Genomic DNA, 17,299 nt, shown 5'->3' on the forward strand with positions numbered 1-17,299 from the left:
TAACGTATCTCCATTAGTTGCCAAGTACAACTGGAATGTCTCTCAACTGTGCAAAGCAGTTATCATCATCATTTGTATTGTGCCTTTTCCCCAGTGCTGGGACTCAAGGTGGTTTACAAAAGTCAAGGTGGCTGCGGGTGAAAATACATCAAGGTAGAAATATACAAAAAGTTATTATTAAAATATAATTTGCAATTCCTACATAGGTAAAGGTTTTCCTCTGACGTTAAGTCTAGTCATGTCTGACTCTGGGGGTTGGTGCTCATCTCCATTTCTAAGCCGAAGAGCCGGCGTTGTCCGTAGACACCTCCAAGGTCATGTGGCCGGCATGACTGCGTGGAGCGCTGTTACCTTCCCGCCGGAGCAGTACCTATTGATCTACTCACATTGGTATGTTTTCGAACTGCTAGGTTGGCAGGAGCTGGAGCTAACAGCAGCCGCTCCCGCCGCTCCCGGGGTTTGAATCAGGGGTTTGAACTATGCTACATAGCCATTACAAAAGTAAGAAATAAAACAGTAGAATACACTACTAATATGACATTCTCCTTATAAATAGTAAATTGCCCAATCTTATGGAATAAAAATACTATAATTTCTCACTTGGGACTCCCTTAGTAGGGCCTATGAGCAACCACCATGAAAGGCCATCTTGTTTTCCCACTAGATGTTCCTGTCATTGTGGTGGGGTTGAGAAAAGATTCCAACAGGTTCTTGTGGGAGAATGTGGTCCACAGTTGTGTCATTATGGTGTCAAGGCACGGTAGAGTCTCTTTTTATCCAACACTCGCTTATCCAACGTTCTGGATTATCCAATGCATTTTTGTAGTAATGTTTTCAATACATCGTGATATTTTGGTGCTAAATTCGTAAATACAATAATTACTACATAGCATTACTGCGTATTGAACTATCTTTCTGTCAAATTTATTGTATAACATGATGTGCTTCATTTGTAAAAGCATAACCTAATTTGATGTTTAATAGGCTTTTCCTTAATACCTCCTTATTATCCAACATATTCACTTATCCAATGCTCTGCCGGCCCGTTTATGTTGGATAAGTGAGACTCTACTGTATATGATTTTTTCCCCAATATTTTGTTTCAAGGAATAGTTTCCAATGATCATGAGAAAGAGTCCTCAGTTTAAAATATGATGGATCTTATTATCAGGAATTTTTTTGTTTTTTGTTTTTTTGAACAATTGAATTTTCTGTGTCTTTTCTTCCATGCATGTGATGTGGACAAAAGAACGTGGACTGTCTCAGTACAACCCTGGGAGAATAATATTAATTCCACACACCTTCCCCAGAGAATCCAGTTTTATAATAGAGTAGAATGTAAACTTGATATAGTTACATGTGCATTCATATCTAGATAATTCAAGTGTGGTTAAAAAAATAAGGATGTTAATATTACAAGGAATGCAGTTGCTTTTGCAAGTATGACACATGTTTTGCACCATAATTTCTTTCAAAAAGAAAGTGAAATTAAAACATTTGCTATGCAATTCATGATACAGCTGATGTTATTTATTTCAATGCATATCTATTAAAGGTACCTGGCAATGTAAAGCTTATTCTCTGTGGTATGTGTATGTCAACATGTGTCCTGAACAGTTTAATACATGTTATTTATGTATAATATGTAAGTCCATATGTAAGATCAGGCATTGAACAGTAGATGATACAAAATTATATAATTAGATTAAGATTCATAAAATTTCAGGTATGCAAATTCAGTGATGATACAGACTGGCAAACTTGTTGCTCTGGGCACCTGTTCCCATGGAAACAAATGGTTTCCATTCTATGGAGATGATGCAGTCATATTTTTCAGCAAATAAATTCATACATTTTCTGAGCTGCAAAACTAATAGATGTGTGAAAAAATAAATGGTCTAAATTGGAAAAAATTGAGTACATGTACAATTTGACTTTTGGCCCTTTGTATTCATGTCCTGTCTTTGGCTATGCCAGTAATGTGGGGAAAAGAATAATAATCATGTAATAATGAGAGTACTTCTAAGGATATACATTATATAAGTAATTACCCTACATGTTCAGCACACAGAGCCCCCAAATCACTCACAAAACACATAAAAGGATATTATTTACTAATTATACACATACACACACACACACACACACACACACACACACACACAGGTTGCAGTAAATAAAATAAAGAAAATTGAAATGAACGTTCTCACTGATTTCTTAGCAACCTTTTGTCCCTATAAACACAAGCCTAAATTCAATTGGTAATTCCAATTAGAGGACACATACTGACTTTATAAAATCTGCACACATGTTCATTCATTTAGTAATGCTACTCTGTTTCAAATTAGTAATTGATCTTAGGCTAGGAATGAAAAGTCTGTAACCTTTTTAGGATGGATCTACACTGTCCTATAATCCAGTTTCAGAATGCAGATTAATTGCATTCATCTGGACTATAAGGCAGTGTAGACTGATATAATCTAGTTCAATGCAATTACTCCACATTCTGAAACTGGATTATACGGCAGTGTAGGCCCCATCTACACTGCCATATAAAATTCAGATTATCTGCTTTGAACTGGATTATATGGCAGTGTAGACTAATATAATCCAGTTCAAAGCAGATAATCTGGATTTGATGGCAGTATAGATGGGGCCTTAGATGTGGTTGAACTGCAATTCCAAGCAGCCCTATCTGGCATAGACATGGCAAAGAATGTTGGGAGTTGCAGTTCAACAACATCTGGAAACCTACATAATTCCTACCCCAGTCTTAGCACAAAAGTATGCAACCAGCATCCCACACAAATATGAATCCCATTAATTTTCTTTTTGTAAATTAAGTGCCCCCCTACCCTAGACAAAATTAGTGAGCCTTCTAAGCCATATTCAAACAAATAGTTCATTTGAAATGTGAGAAATGTTTTCCTTTCTGTTGCATGACCACTGCCAGTCTCATAACATGACTTTTTCAGATAGACCTTCTCACTGTATATATTTCAATGCAGGCCTGTCGGTCATATTCTATATTCCTAATGTCAGATAATGAGAACCTGAGAACCATTTGTGTGCTTGGGAGATCCCGGCTCACTGAGAGGAAAAATTGTGCTGGGCCTTTCCTCTGAAAATTCCTATCCTGAAAATGCTGTTATTAATAATAATAATAATAATAATAATAATAATAATAATAATAATAATAATAATAATAATGTTATTATTAATAACTCTGTTATTATTTCAAAGTTGACAACTATTTCTTTTCCTTATTCCCAGCAGCTATAGAAAACATATGGAGATTTTCTGCCATTTTATCCTGCCAACAATCTTGTGAGGTAAGTTAGGATTATTTATTTGATTGACTTACATCCTGGTTTTAACATACAGTGGAGTCTCACTTATCCAAGCCTCACTTATCCAAGCTTCTGGATTATCCAACACATTTTTGTAGTCAATGTTTTCAATATATCATGATATTTTGGTGCGAAATTCATAAATACAGTAATTACAACATAACATTATGGAGAATGAGGTGTGGATATCATGAAGGCTGCAGTGTCCTTTGAGTAGTGGTTGATGCCAGAAACCCCATTTCCGATTCCTATCATGTCCTCATGTTCTTTGAGTGACCTTGGTCCAATCAAGGTACAACCTCAGATCGTGTACTACAGTACAGTCTCACTTATCCAAGCTAAACGGGCCGGCAGAAGCTTGGATAAATGAATATCTTGGATAATAAGGAGGGATTAAGGAAAAGCCTATTAAACATCAAATTAGGTTATGATTTTACAAATTAAGCACCAAAACTTCATGTTATACAACAAATTTGACAGAAAAAGTAGTTCAATACGCAGTAATGTTATGTTGTAATTACTGTATTTACAAATTTAGCACCAAAATATCACGATATATTGAAAACATTGACTACAAAAATGGCTTGGATAATCCAGAGGCTTGGATAAGTGAGTCTTGGATAAGTGAGACTCTACTGTACCATTATTTCCATGTACAACTCGTATGTACATTTACCAATCCTGCATGCTCTGGTGATTTGTTTGGCGGGTGCCGAGCATGCTTCCAGACAAAAACTTTGCTAGGTCCTACTTTTGGGGGAGGCCTTATATTTAGCAATTCAGCAAAACCTCTGCTAGGTCTTATTTTCTGGGGATGTCTTATTTTCAGGGAAACAGGGTACATACATATGTATAATATCATTCTATTATTATTGTAATATATCATATTATTACTATTATATTATTATATTATTCATGACTACATTGAAACTAGAATAGACAGAAATCAGCGTGGAAACTGCAAGAGGTACCATAGATTGTTGTACATGGAAATAATGGTAGTAAATAGTTTTTGATTTATTAAATACAGTTATATATTACAATTATACGTTTTTGTTATTTAAACTAGACATATTGCGAAATTATGTTTTTTTTTCCTCAAAGTGACACACCAACCAAGTCATGCTAGTTTTTTGGTGAATTTTGACACACCAAGCGCAAAAGCTTGCCCATCATTGACATAGCCATATAACCCAGATCAAGGCAGGAAATCCCACAATATCTGCTTTGAACTGGGTTGTCAAGAGGCCCCTTCCCCACAGCTGAATAAAATCCCACATTATTTGCTTTGAACTGGAATATATGGCAGTGTGGATTCAGATAACCGAGTTCAAAGCAGATATTGTGGGATTTTCTGTCTTGATCTTCTGGGTTATATGGCTGTGTGGAAGGGCCCTGAGTTCACCCTGCCATATATCCCAGTTCAAAGCAGAAAATGTGGGATTTTATTCAGCTGTGAGGAAGGAGCCGTGAACCACACTGGTGCTTTAGTTGAAAGAGGACATGCTTTTCTGCCCTATCTTTGTGCGCATTCCCTGCCTGAAGAGTTAACTGGCTTTCTGGAAAATTTGGATGAGTCAGAGAGCCTTCCTTCTCTACTTCTTTTTCTCTCTCTCTCTCCTTTTCTGGTTGCAATGGGGATAAAGGGGGAAGGAGGGGGTTTCCTGCTCCTTAATTAATCATACACTGCTCCCGCGATTTAAATATGGAAATGGAAAGCCGCCCGCAATTATTTATGAGCCCCGGGGCTGCCCTGTGGCGCTTGGGAGGCCTTCCCTAGCACGCGGGAGGGGGCGGGGGCGCAGGGTCGCAAAGAGCATGCGCGGGCCTGTCTGCGGTGGGAGGGGCCGCCCGGGGAGCGGCGGTGCCCTTGACTGACACCGGTCTTTGCGCGAGCAGACTTGGCCGCGCGCCCGGTTCTCACCCGCCAGGCAAGCAGGCAGGCAGGGGAGGGAGCCCGCTGAGGGGACAAGGCGGCCCTTGTCTGAGGAAAGGGAGGGAAGGAAGGCGAAGGGCCCGGCCGGCCAGCATCTGCTCCAGGGGTACAAAGGAAGACGCGTCGACCATTCCGGCCTCTACTATCCGCCAGGCCTGCTTTTGCGTGCTGTACCCCTGGGCCTTTCCAGGTGAAAGAGGTCTGAAGGAAGGAAGGCAGAGTTAAAGGGGCCGCAGAATGAAGAAATGCTGTAGCGTTCGAACCGACAGTATCAGGCATGGGCAAACTTCGGCCTTCCAGGTGTTTTGGACTTCAACTCCCACCATTCCTAACAGCCGATAGGCTGTTAGGAATGGTGGGAGTTGAAGTCCAAAACAGCTGGAGGGAAGGCCGAAGTTTGCCCTGTGTTAAATCCTTTCTGCCTCTTATACAGAATAGTTTGAACTTGAGAGTTTTCCTGTCTCAAGCCTCGCTGGCTTGTACACAACAGCAGAGAGCCGCTTTTTAAAGTGAAACTAGGGGCCTCATCACACTAGAGCAGGGGTCCCCAAACTTTTAAAGCAGAGGGCCGGTCCACAATCCTTCAGACTGTGGAGGGGCCGAATTATCATTTGGAAAAAAAATACAAACAAATTCCTATGCACACTGCACATGTCTTATTTGTAGTGCAAAACAACAACAACAATGAAAGTACAATACAATATTTAAAAATGAAAACAATTGTAACCAACATTAACCTATCAGGATTTCAATGGGAAGTGTGGGCCTGCTTCTGGCCAATGAGATAGTCAAGTTAATTAGGATTGTTGTTGTTGTTGTGTGCCTTCAAGTTATTTCAGACTTTGGGCGAGCCTAAGTCTAAAATTATTTATTTATTCATTTACTACATTTATTTATTACATTTATATCCTGCCCTTCTCACCCTGAAGGGGACTCAGAGCAGCTGTATGTACATACAATATATTATATTATTAGCATAGCACAATATTAGCATTATATATTACTATATTGAACTATACCACTATACTGTAATATTATATGTAATATATATCATATAATTAATCTCATTATATGGTATTAGTATTATATTGTATAACATTATATGATTATTAATATTATATGTATATACAATATATTATATTATTTAAAATGATATAAAATATTATATTATAAAACTGAGGGCGGGGGCCAGGTAAATGACCTTGGAGGGCCGCATTCGGCCCCCGGGCCTTAGTTTGGGGACCCCTGCACTAGAGCTTGGATTCACTTTAGGGAGGGGGCGCTCAGCCAGACGGGTCCAAGGCCTCACCAAACTTCAAACCCCAGAATTCTGCAGGAGGCAGAAACCGGATTTAAAGTGGATTCATGATGCAGTAGGTTGCTGTTGGGTTTTTTAAAAAAAATCTTATTGAAAATACAGTTATAATGCGTAATAACCATAAATAAAGTTTTTAAAACCCTTAGGTAAGGTAAAGGTTTTCCCCTGACGTTAAGTCCAGTCGTTACTGACTCTGGGGGTTGGTGCTCATCTCCATTTCTAAGCTGAAGAGCCGGCGTTGTCCGTAGACACCTCCAAGGTCATGTGGCCGGCATGACTGCATGGAGCGCCGCTACCTTCCCGCCGGAGCGGTACCTATTGATCTACTCACATTTGCATGTTTTCGAACTGCTAGATTGGCAGAAGCTGGGGCAAACAGCAAGCGCTCATTCCGCTCCCGGGATTTGAACCTGGAACCTTTCGGTCTGCAAGTTCAGCAGCTCAGCGCTTTAACACACTGCGCCACCACCGGGGGCCCAAAAACCCTTAACATTATACTAAATTTCCTTTGTCCAGAAGCTGGCCACTTTGAGTGCCTCTCATGTCACTATAAATGTCCTCCATTGTGCATGTGGCAGGGCTCAGACCACATTGTAGTAAGTGGTCTGTGGTTTGCTCTTCTCCACACTCGCATGTTGTGGACTCCACTTTGTAGCCCCATTTCTGAATATTGGCTCGGCTTCTCAGGGAACCAGACGGCAGTATGTTCAGCACCTTCCAAGTCTCCCAGACTTCTGTGTGCCCAGGAGGGAGTTTTTCATCCAGTATCAGTCACTGATTGAAGTTACAAGTTTTAGCCTGCCACTTTTGGACTTTCGCTTTCTGGGATGTTCCTGCGAGTATCTCTGTAAATCTTAGGAAGCTATTTCTTGATTTAAGACCTTGGCATGCTGGCTGATATCGAAACAGAGAATGGGCTGGGGATGTCAATGCCTTGGTCCTTTCTTTACTGGCTGCTACTTGTAGGCAGATATCAGGTGGTCCAATACCGGCTAGACAGTATAATTTATCCAGCCATGTAGGGCATAGACATCCTGTGATAATGCAGCATACCTTGTTAAGAGCCACATCCACTGTTTTAACATGGTGAGATGTATTCTACACTGGATATGTGTATTCAGCAGCAGAATAGCAATGCACAAGGGCAGATGTCTTCAGTGTGTTTGGTTGTGATCCCCAGGTTGGGCCAGTCGATTTTCATATGATATTATTTCTAGCACCCATTTTTTGCTTGATGTTCAAGCAGTGCCTCTTTTAAGTCAGAGCACGGTCCAGATATTTTGGTGTGCTGGAGTGCTCCAGTAGGATTCCTTCCTTGCAGTTACTTGCAAGAAGCAACTTTAAGTGAAACTTGGTACAATGCTATAATGTTGTCAGAACATTCTGGAGAGCATATTTTTATACTTTACAAATAAGACATTACTTAGATTTTTTTCCCCTCCCAATAATTATTTCTGATTCTCAGAAAATACCAGACAGATGCAGGCAAAATGTCAGAAGAAAATGCTGCTAGAACACAGCCATACAGCCCAGAAACCACACAAACACCACAATTATGTCTGTATTATGTCCTGAATAGTTCATTGGTGACTTGTAGCATCATTGTATGCATGTTTGCTTGGGCACATGTTCATGAGAGTTGTAAGTTGTCTTCCATAATGTATAATGTAAATTATGCAATGGTTTAAGATGGTGCAAAATGAGTGTTAATTTCCATAACAATCCTAATTCCAATACAATGGCATAATCGATAGTAGATACATCCCACATTGAAAACCCAAATATCACATCTCTCTTCATTAGGGTAATTGCACTAATTTGACAATCCATGGTCTCACTTCTACTCATAACCCTGCCTCCCTGCACAACTACTGCTCCTTATTTTTTATTTTGTTCAGTGCTGTTGCATAATTCTAGCATTTCAAAACATTAGGAATGTTAAGAATCCCACATTTTATTGCCCCCATCTTTGGCTGCTTTCCCGCACGCACACACACCTTCTCTGTTTGTATGTTAAAAATGACATAGTATTAGATTTAATAGTGCCATACTGTATATGGACCAATGGAGGTATTGTTTGTGAGTTCACTATGCTAAGTGTTCACAATTAATCGCTGAAGTATTTAATTATTCACAGCTCCCCAAAACCCATTTAGTTCTTTTTCTTGGATGACTGTCATATTTCTATTATAGCTTTTCCCTGTAAGAGAAGCCTTAGAGTGCTTCCACACAGCCCTAAAACCCACGCTGGGGTGGGTCAAAATAACCTGCTTAAGGGCGGGTTCTAGTCTACACTGACTCACACAAACCCCTAGGTCTTCCAGCACGACTGTATGGACAACTTCTGGTGGAAGCATACCATAGAATTGTGCAAGACCAAGAAAATGCTTAGAGATAACATATTTTTTCAAGTGTGGTTAAGTCAAATTGCATGTACCAGTCTCATAAATACAGATGTTAGATTGTATTTCTATTCATCTCACCCTTGCCTCAAAATCCTGCAGGTTGAGCCACAACCATAGTTGTAGTAGCCTTGTCTTTTCTGATTTCATGCTAAAATAGAAAACTATAAGTAAAGGAAATTGTTAAAATGACTTGAGCTAGTTATGGATACAACTGCTTCTTATTGTGGATGCTGTTTATTTCAGATCATATCTTTGTATGAAGAAGGTGTAATCTGGAAGAAGCAAAGGCATATGCTGAGTTTGGGAACAACTAGGTAAACTACTTATGTGTTAATTTTCTCAACAAGACTTAATGGATTAATGTATTGATTAGCAGGCATTACCATTATAGCTAAAATCAATTAGTTGTCAATATATTTCCCCTTCCCCTGATAAGGCTTAAAAATAAATCTTCTTGTTCGTAGCCTTAACTGTTTCTGTGATATAATACATAAGAAATGTTGCCTTGTTCTTTCTTACTGGTCTCAAGGGAAGTGGACAGGAGACCTCTAGGGTTATTCAGAACTGGACATGTTAAGAACCTGTTTCCTTTGCTTGAAAAGCACCATCTGTAGTACTGATATTTGCAAACCATAGCTGTTATCCTGTAGCAGCTACTTTTGGTGTTGTTAGCTTCTGTCACGATGACTCCAACTCTGTCAGTGAGGGACCTCCAGGTCACCTGATTATCAACACCCCTGCTAATGCTTAGGTCTTTCAGTCTCAGGGATGTCGCTTCCCTGATTGAGTCTTTTCATCTGCAATATGATCTGTGCCATATCCACTCAGAGTTGTTAGTAAGATGACATCACTAAGGACAAAGCTAATTTGGAGTAAGAACTGTGCTTCTTCTATCTCACATTACTGCCTAAAAGATTACTACTGGAACATAGTTTCTAGGCCACCATACCCAGATGAAATAATTACTGCATTTATTGCAGTGGGACAGTAGTCAACTGCTTCCCTCTCAGATCGAATTTAGATAAGATTCAGGCTGGATCTACAGTGCTCTGTGGCCCCTCCTACACAACTGTATAAAATCCAGATTATCTGCTTTGAACAGGATTATATGGCGATTTATACTCAGATAATCTAGTTCAAAGCAGATAATCTGGATTATCTACCTTGATATTCTGGATTCTATGGCAGTGTAGAAAAGGTATATATCACAGCATCTGATCCCAGATTATCTGCTTATTCCAGATTTTCTGGCAGTGTAGACTCATATATAATCCAGTTCAAAGATGATAATCTGGGATCAGATCCTGGACTATAGGACAGTGTAGATCCAGTCTCATTGTAGTAGATATGAAGCATTCATAGCAAAGCTCTCGGACAAATCTCGGGCTTGATCTACACTGCCCAATAACCCTGGATCTGATCCCAAATTATCTGTTTATCCCAGATTATCTGGCAGTGTAGACTCATATAATCCAGTTCAAAGCAGATAATCTGGGATTAGATCCTGGAATATAGGGCAGTGTAGATCCAGTCTGGATCTGACTTTTGGGTAAGGGGAAACTGAACCAATTACAAAGTTAAGAAGTATTTAGAGATATAATTTTGTTGGCTTTAGTGAAATAATTTTGTTGCTAAACAGTATAAAATAGAGACATAGTAATCTACGTGTAGGCTAAGCAAATTCTGTAATTTTGGTAGATTTAGGACAGAGTGCTATTTCCAGATTTAAGGAAGCATGGGATAGATGCATATTGGAGATACCTGTTAATGACAAAGTGGCCTTCGAATCATTAATTTCAAATAGTGCTTGTGCAAGGAAGCATTGTGGTAGAGTGAGACCAGAAATCTCTTCTTGGTTTTACAAACATCCCCCTTGTCAAGTCACTGGCAGTGAATGCCTGCTTGAGCAGCTCATGCTTTTCAGGCCCAAATTAATTTATGGGACAGTTATAGAAACTGAATATTCTAATTTACCAGCAATTCAATAAAATAAAAATACTGATATTTCACATTACCTATTTCTATATTTATAATTTATTCGCCTTTTAAATTTTTGATAAAACTAAAAATGGAAAACATCAACATTTAAACATACCCGTTCTTCCTTTCTTTTTCTTTTAAAAACATGCAAGGAAAAAAATGGGTGATTAAAAAAAGCCCAGATGATTTTGGTGCCTAAGGAGAGTTGCCACTTGTTTGAGCTATATCCCTGGGGATATGACCCTTTTAATCCTCTTTAGTTAATGTATTGGTGATCTTTACTTAGACAAAGTAAACAGTGCTGATCTGAACAAAGAGGAGGTCATGCTTCCTGCATTACACTCTGACCCAGAGGTCATGGCCTTTGTTCACTTCTCAATAGGAATTACTCTCAGAGGGCCACCACAAAATGGAGAACTAATTTAGGCACGCGCTAGCCTGAAAGGAAGAGTATCAGGACTACTTCATCAAAACTCTTCAGTAGAAATATTTGCACAAAACTGTAGTATAAGTTGCTATTTTCCTCATCTTGCATAACTCCTTTCTGCAATTACTGCTGAAATGGTCAATATGAACAATGTTATAACATTAATTCTCTTAGAGGCTCTGAGGTGTTAAACATCTTAAAAAGATAAAAACAGCATTAAAACCTTAAATAATGTGAGTGAGGTACTGAATCTAAAGGTAAAACAAACTATATTACAGTAGAGTCTTGCTTATCCAACCTTCGCTTATCCAACGTTCTGTATTATCCAATGCAGTCTGCCATTTCGTAGTAAATATTTTTGTCGTCAGATTTTCAATACATCGCAAAGTTTTGGTACTAAATTCATAAATACAGTAATATTACATAACATTATCATGTAGAACTGCTTTTTCTGTTGTAAAACATATTTTGGTGCTTAATTTGTAAAATCATAACGTAATTTGATGTTTACTAGGCTTTTCCTTAATACCTCCTTATTAACCAACATTTTTGCTTATCCAACTTTCTGCTGGCCTGTTTATGTTGGATAAGTGAGACTCTACTGTATTTTAAAATATATAAAGTATATTCTGGCTTTGTGGGAGATAGAATTTTTAGATAGCATTTTTTAATATTAGCAGATTTTTCTATTATATTGTTGAAAATATATCATGAAAAGACATTCATCATAAGCCCTTACTTTATTTGAATAATAAAGACTTATTATTTAAATAGATTTTGGAAAATTATGAAAAATTTAAGTGAAATTTAATGGCCTGGGAAGCTCAATCATCTTACTGATGTTTCTAAATATATGAACAATAACGATATGGACAAATTATTTGTGGAAAAACTAAAACCCAGTTCTATCTGCATAGCTGTTAAGCTTCTTAATTCTAGATTACTTTTTCGCCTCTTGTGCATGTATTCACTCCAAACATTAGTTCACAAAAATGCATATTTACTTTTAAATAGCAAAATGTGGCTTGAATGAAAATCTTCAATATTACATCGTATATGAATGTTTTAGGGATTAGTTTGTATGTAAGAAGGGAATTCTTCTAATGTTACATTGTAATTTTATCATAATAATCCATTTTTGGCTTTATTATGAGATAAAACAGAATAACATGAAACAGACTACCAGTAAATAAATAAATACAAATGCATCAATTTAAATACAGAAAAGAAACAACACACAAAGCAATGATAAAGAAAATGGGGCTTGTCATTAAGGAGTCTTGAGAAACTACTTGTCATAAGTAGGCTGCAGTTCAGATTTATATGTGGTATGTGTAGCTGATGGAAATCTACACAAAACCTTATATTTTATTTTGTTGTTTTAATATCCTGTTCCTTATGTTTGTTTCAAATTGTGACAGATCCATTTCAGGAGTCACTGCTGCAATAAATGGCATAGATTCTCATTCCATATTACAGTAGAGTCTCACTTATCCAACATAAACGGGCTTGCAGAACATTGGATAAGCGAAAATGTTGGATAATAAGGAGGGATTAAGGAAAAGCTTATTAAACATCAAATTACGTTATGATTTTCCTAATTAAGCACCAAAAACATCATGTTTTACAACAAATCAACAGAAAAAGTAGTCCGAAAACAGGTAACATTATGTAGTAATTACTGTATTTATTAATTTAACACCAAAACATCACAATATATTGAAAACATTGACTAAAAAACCATAATGAATTGACTGCAAATAAAGATAGAACTGCATAAAATGAACTTTCAGTAGCAACATTGTTGGAAATTAAATCCACAAAAAGTTCAGTGCTTGCTGCCTAGAGAAACAGCTGTGGGTTGGGGCGGGAGGCAAACTGCGTTGGATAACCCAGAACGTTGGATAATTGAATGTTGGATAAGTGAGACTCTACATTGTAGAGGACTCACATTTTGTCACCCTATACGGGTTTATGGCCTAATTAGCTGTAAAGAGAAACATCCTCCTATTAAAAAGCTAGTGTGTGTGTGTGCGTGTGTGTGTATTAGAAGTATGAAATTTGGTTTGAATTTAAGAGCCCTCATATTCTTCTATGATAAAACAGGTTGTGGGTGGTGTAATATGAAAGCACTTTGGAAAGTACATTTACTGAACTGTTGGTTTATTTTTTTTCCTTTTCCTAAAGTACAGCAGTAAGCTTTTAAAAAGTATACATTGGGAATTTATATACTAATAGACTTTCGGCCTCGGTTACTAGGACGTGTTTATACTTAAAAAAAATTCCCTTCAGAGAAATGAATCACTTACTTTAAGCATATTATTAGCTACCATTTGTAGCCTTTTTCTTTTCAAATTATTTTAGCTTCTGAATAAAAGGGATATCTGAAATCTTGTAGTATACAGAAAAAAGATAGTTTTCTAGGCAATTTATTAAAGAAAAAATGTGACAGGAAAAATTCTATGCCCTCACATTATATCCAAATCACGAAAATGCTGAGATAACATAAAGTATTTTTCATATTATAATAGATTACATTTTGTAGGGATTATATTTTCCAACTGACCAATAAAATATGCCTGACAAGTAGTTTTTTTTAATATTATTGGCAGTTACATTCCAAAGACAATGGACAATTTTCTCTATTTCCATTTTTTAAAAATAGTTTAGATTGTGTAGGAAAATTGAAGGCTTTTATTCTTCATCTCTACAAAAGACAATTTTGCAAAGAAGTAAACACAGTGTTTCTTACATTTTATTTAGCTGGCTTTGTGGAATATCTTCAAATACATAATGAGACCGATGGTCAAGATTACTATTTATCTTTAGAATTGGCAAAAATGTTCAGAGGTTAAAAGCTTGTTTATTTAATTATTGTGCTTATGGTGCATTTTATGAATGCATTTTTATCTAGCAAACGACTTCTTTTTTCCAGCATTGTCACACTACTTAGAAGTACACAGGATAACTTTAAAAGCCTGCCTTGGACTTGGGTGATGTGATGCTTACTTACAGAAAAAGGAGAGCTCTACATATATTTGATGTATCAGAAAGTACATTTTTGTTGTGTTTTTCTGTGGCATTATGTGCTTATGATACTTAATGTTATTATTCTGTAAACTGTATGATAATTTTCTCATAAAATTTTTAACTTGCATAACTGGCTGCATAGAAATGCCTTTTCAGTATTAATAACAGAATCATGAAAAATCAACAAGGATAGATTTGCGTTGTGTCTGAATCTGTAATAATACATTACACACATGTCGACATGTCAGTCTGTGGCAGGAAAAACAATGAAGACTCATGTGGCACCCCAAAAATAAATACTCTTCATATGCTTGAAATGGTTGTGTAAATTGCTATATATACTGTAATACAGAGAGAAAACTTTTATTTACACAATAACAAGATTCACTTTGTATTTGCTCTAGGAATATATGCACACCTTTTTAGCATGCACTAATAAACAGTAAATGTTTATTGGTTAGCATTTAATGTGTATCTGAAATTATAACATCATCTTGAGATTTTCAAGTATACAACAATACATTATAAAATGAACCCGGTTCCATTTATTTATTTCACTCTTATTAAACCACTCAGTACTTTCACATAGTACACATGAACTCTCTCAATTCAACTCAGATTCTGCTAAACTATTTCATTTTATTGCAGTTACTCAGACCCATTTTACTGAATACTGAAGGTTATATACATTGTTGAAAGAGAGGTCTATTAGTGCTCAGATCAAAGGTCTTATGGATTCACACAATATCTAAAAGGCAATGATATAAACACAATATGAAAACCAACAATACAAAACAGTATAAAAGGACAATGGTATAAAACATTATAAAAATACTACATAAAACAATTGGCATAAAGATCTTGCCTATTAAAATTCAATACCATTAAATACAATATAACAACAATTATAACATTCTTTGGCTTTAAAACGTCCTCATAACAATTAACTGTGATATCAGCAATAAATTTTGCCCGAATTTTCTTTGCTGCCGGGGAGAAAAGAAAAACCTTTAGAGTTGCCATAAAATTGGTGTTACACAGGAGGTAGATTTTTTTTTCTGACATATTATTGTTACATAGGTTAGATAGAATTGATCCCAAAAACCTGGATCTTGGTTCTGAATATAATGTGCAGAAGATTAAATAATGTGGCAAATCCTCAATTTCTGGGGCCCCAGAAAGACACAAATGGAGGGCCAGAGGGGTATGTGTATATCTCCCCTCATAAACACTTAGAATTAAGATCATTACATCTTAAAATAGTTGTTTCCTTATTTTGACGTCAGTTATCACTGTACACCAAATATATATAAAGTGCTGAATTCAGTAATATGTCAATCTGTCTGTGTAATATATATTAGTGCCAATAAAATTTGCATCCTCCTGTAAAGTTGAAAGATCATGAATACCCACCCAGATTTGAGGCTAATTTAAGAGGTGGACATACTTAGTTGATGTTGAATTTAAGTCCATTTTACCCGTGTTGTGGATATTTATAAAAAAGATTCAGTCACTAGATGAATGGGTTTGCAGAAATACGTGTATGTTCCAGGGCACCATATTCCATTCAGACAAAACAAAACGATAATGGAATTGGTTCTAATTAAGCTATTCCTTTTTCTTGTATGAAGTGTGATTCTGCTTAACAAGAAAGTCACTTTAGCTTGTGTAATGTGCGACAGTTCATTCATAAGTGACATGTCCCAATTTTGGAAGAAAGGTGGGATATAAATAAAATAATAAAACCTGTTTGTGGGAGTTTGCAGCAAAACTACAGATCACGCAAATATCCATGATTCCTGTGATCTATCCCTTTACCTCCCAGAAGAAATTGACATGCTGTCGACCCCTTACAGTTGGATCTTTGGATCCATGACACAGTAAGTCTTTGAGAACAAATTAAGTAACAGTGTACATGCTTACTCTGAAATAATCAATGGAGAAAGATGGAAGACTGCAATCCTATATACAGTAGGCTCTCAATTAACCAAAACTCAAGCAATCAGCAAAATACCCAAAGAAATAATACTGCATTCACAAAGCTGCTTCTATAATACCAGCAGTCCCCAAGTTACAAACAACTTACATATGACTCCTAGTTACGGGGGGGGGGGGGGGGGGGGGGGGGAAGCAAGAAATGAGAAGAAATTCACTCCTGTAAGAGTTATGGGGAAAAGGTGTCTCCACGGAAGCTTTATGACATGTTTCCAAGATAAGGCAACATTTTCAAAATCCAATTATCACAGGGACAGAAAGTGAAGTGAAATCTTCTTAATGGTCACAGACAGCCAAACAACCACCACAGGGGTGTTAATCCCCATCTCCCATGTTATCCAAAGATAGATAGATATTTGGAGTTACACTTTAAAAATGTATGTTACAAATTCAGCTTAAGAACAAACCTACAGAACCCATCTTGTTTGTAACCTGGGGACTGTCTGTACAGTAAAACCATGTTACATTAAGTTAAGCTGGCTTTTATTTGTTTTTAATTATAGTATTTCTATATTAATATCGAGTCAATGCAGTATTTATGATATGGGGTATCGTATTAGGCCAATTTTTAATTGTAACTCTCAAACAACCAGGAATAACATATATCTGGCATCTACCAATCGTCATGGGTGCCATTTAACTGAGCCTGGATCTACACTTCCATATAATTCAGATTATCTGCTTTGAACCAGATTATATGAATCTACACTGCCATATAATCTAGTTCAAAGCAGATAATCTGGATTTTACATAGCAGTGTAGATGGAGCCTAAAAGTCTAGTGTATATCTACTTAGAAGTAAATTTCACTTACTTGCTTCTTGGAGTGTGCATATTAAAACTGTACTCCAAACCTTTA

At 37.0% G+C, this 17,299-nt stretch overlaps 1 long non-coding RNA gene across 3 annotated transcripts in view; it reads left to right on the plus strand.

Annotated features, from left to right (window-relative positions):
* The first annotated feature begins 5,299 nt into the window (after window positions 1–5,299).
* The window catches only part of LOC103278942 (uncharacterized), a 104,300-nt gene continuing 92,300 nt past the window's right edge, over window positions 5,300–17,299 (plus strand). The window contains exons 1-2 of one of the 3 annotated variants that reach the window (XR_010007005.1): window positions 5,300–5,485; window positions 9,253–9,323. This is a non-coding gene — a long non-coding RNA (uncharacterized LOC103278942). Of the gene's footprint in view, window positions 5,486–6,642; window positions 6,660–9,252; window positions 9,324–17,299 lie in introns of those variants that run through there. The other 2 variants (XR_010007004.1, XR_010007006.1) reach the window with 2 other exon arrangements.

Source organism: Anolis carolinensis, chromosome 5, assembly GCF_035594765.1.
Source record: "Anolis carolinensis isolate JA03-04 chromosome 5, rAnoCar3.1.pri, whole genome shotgun sequence".
Classification (NCBI taxonomy): domain Eukaryota; kingdom Metazoa; phylum Chordata; class Lepidosauria; order Squamata; family Dactyloidae; genus Anolis; species Anolis carolinensis.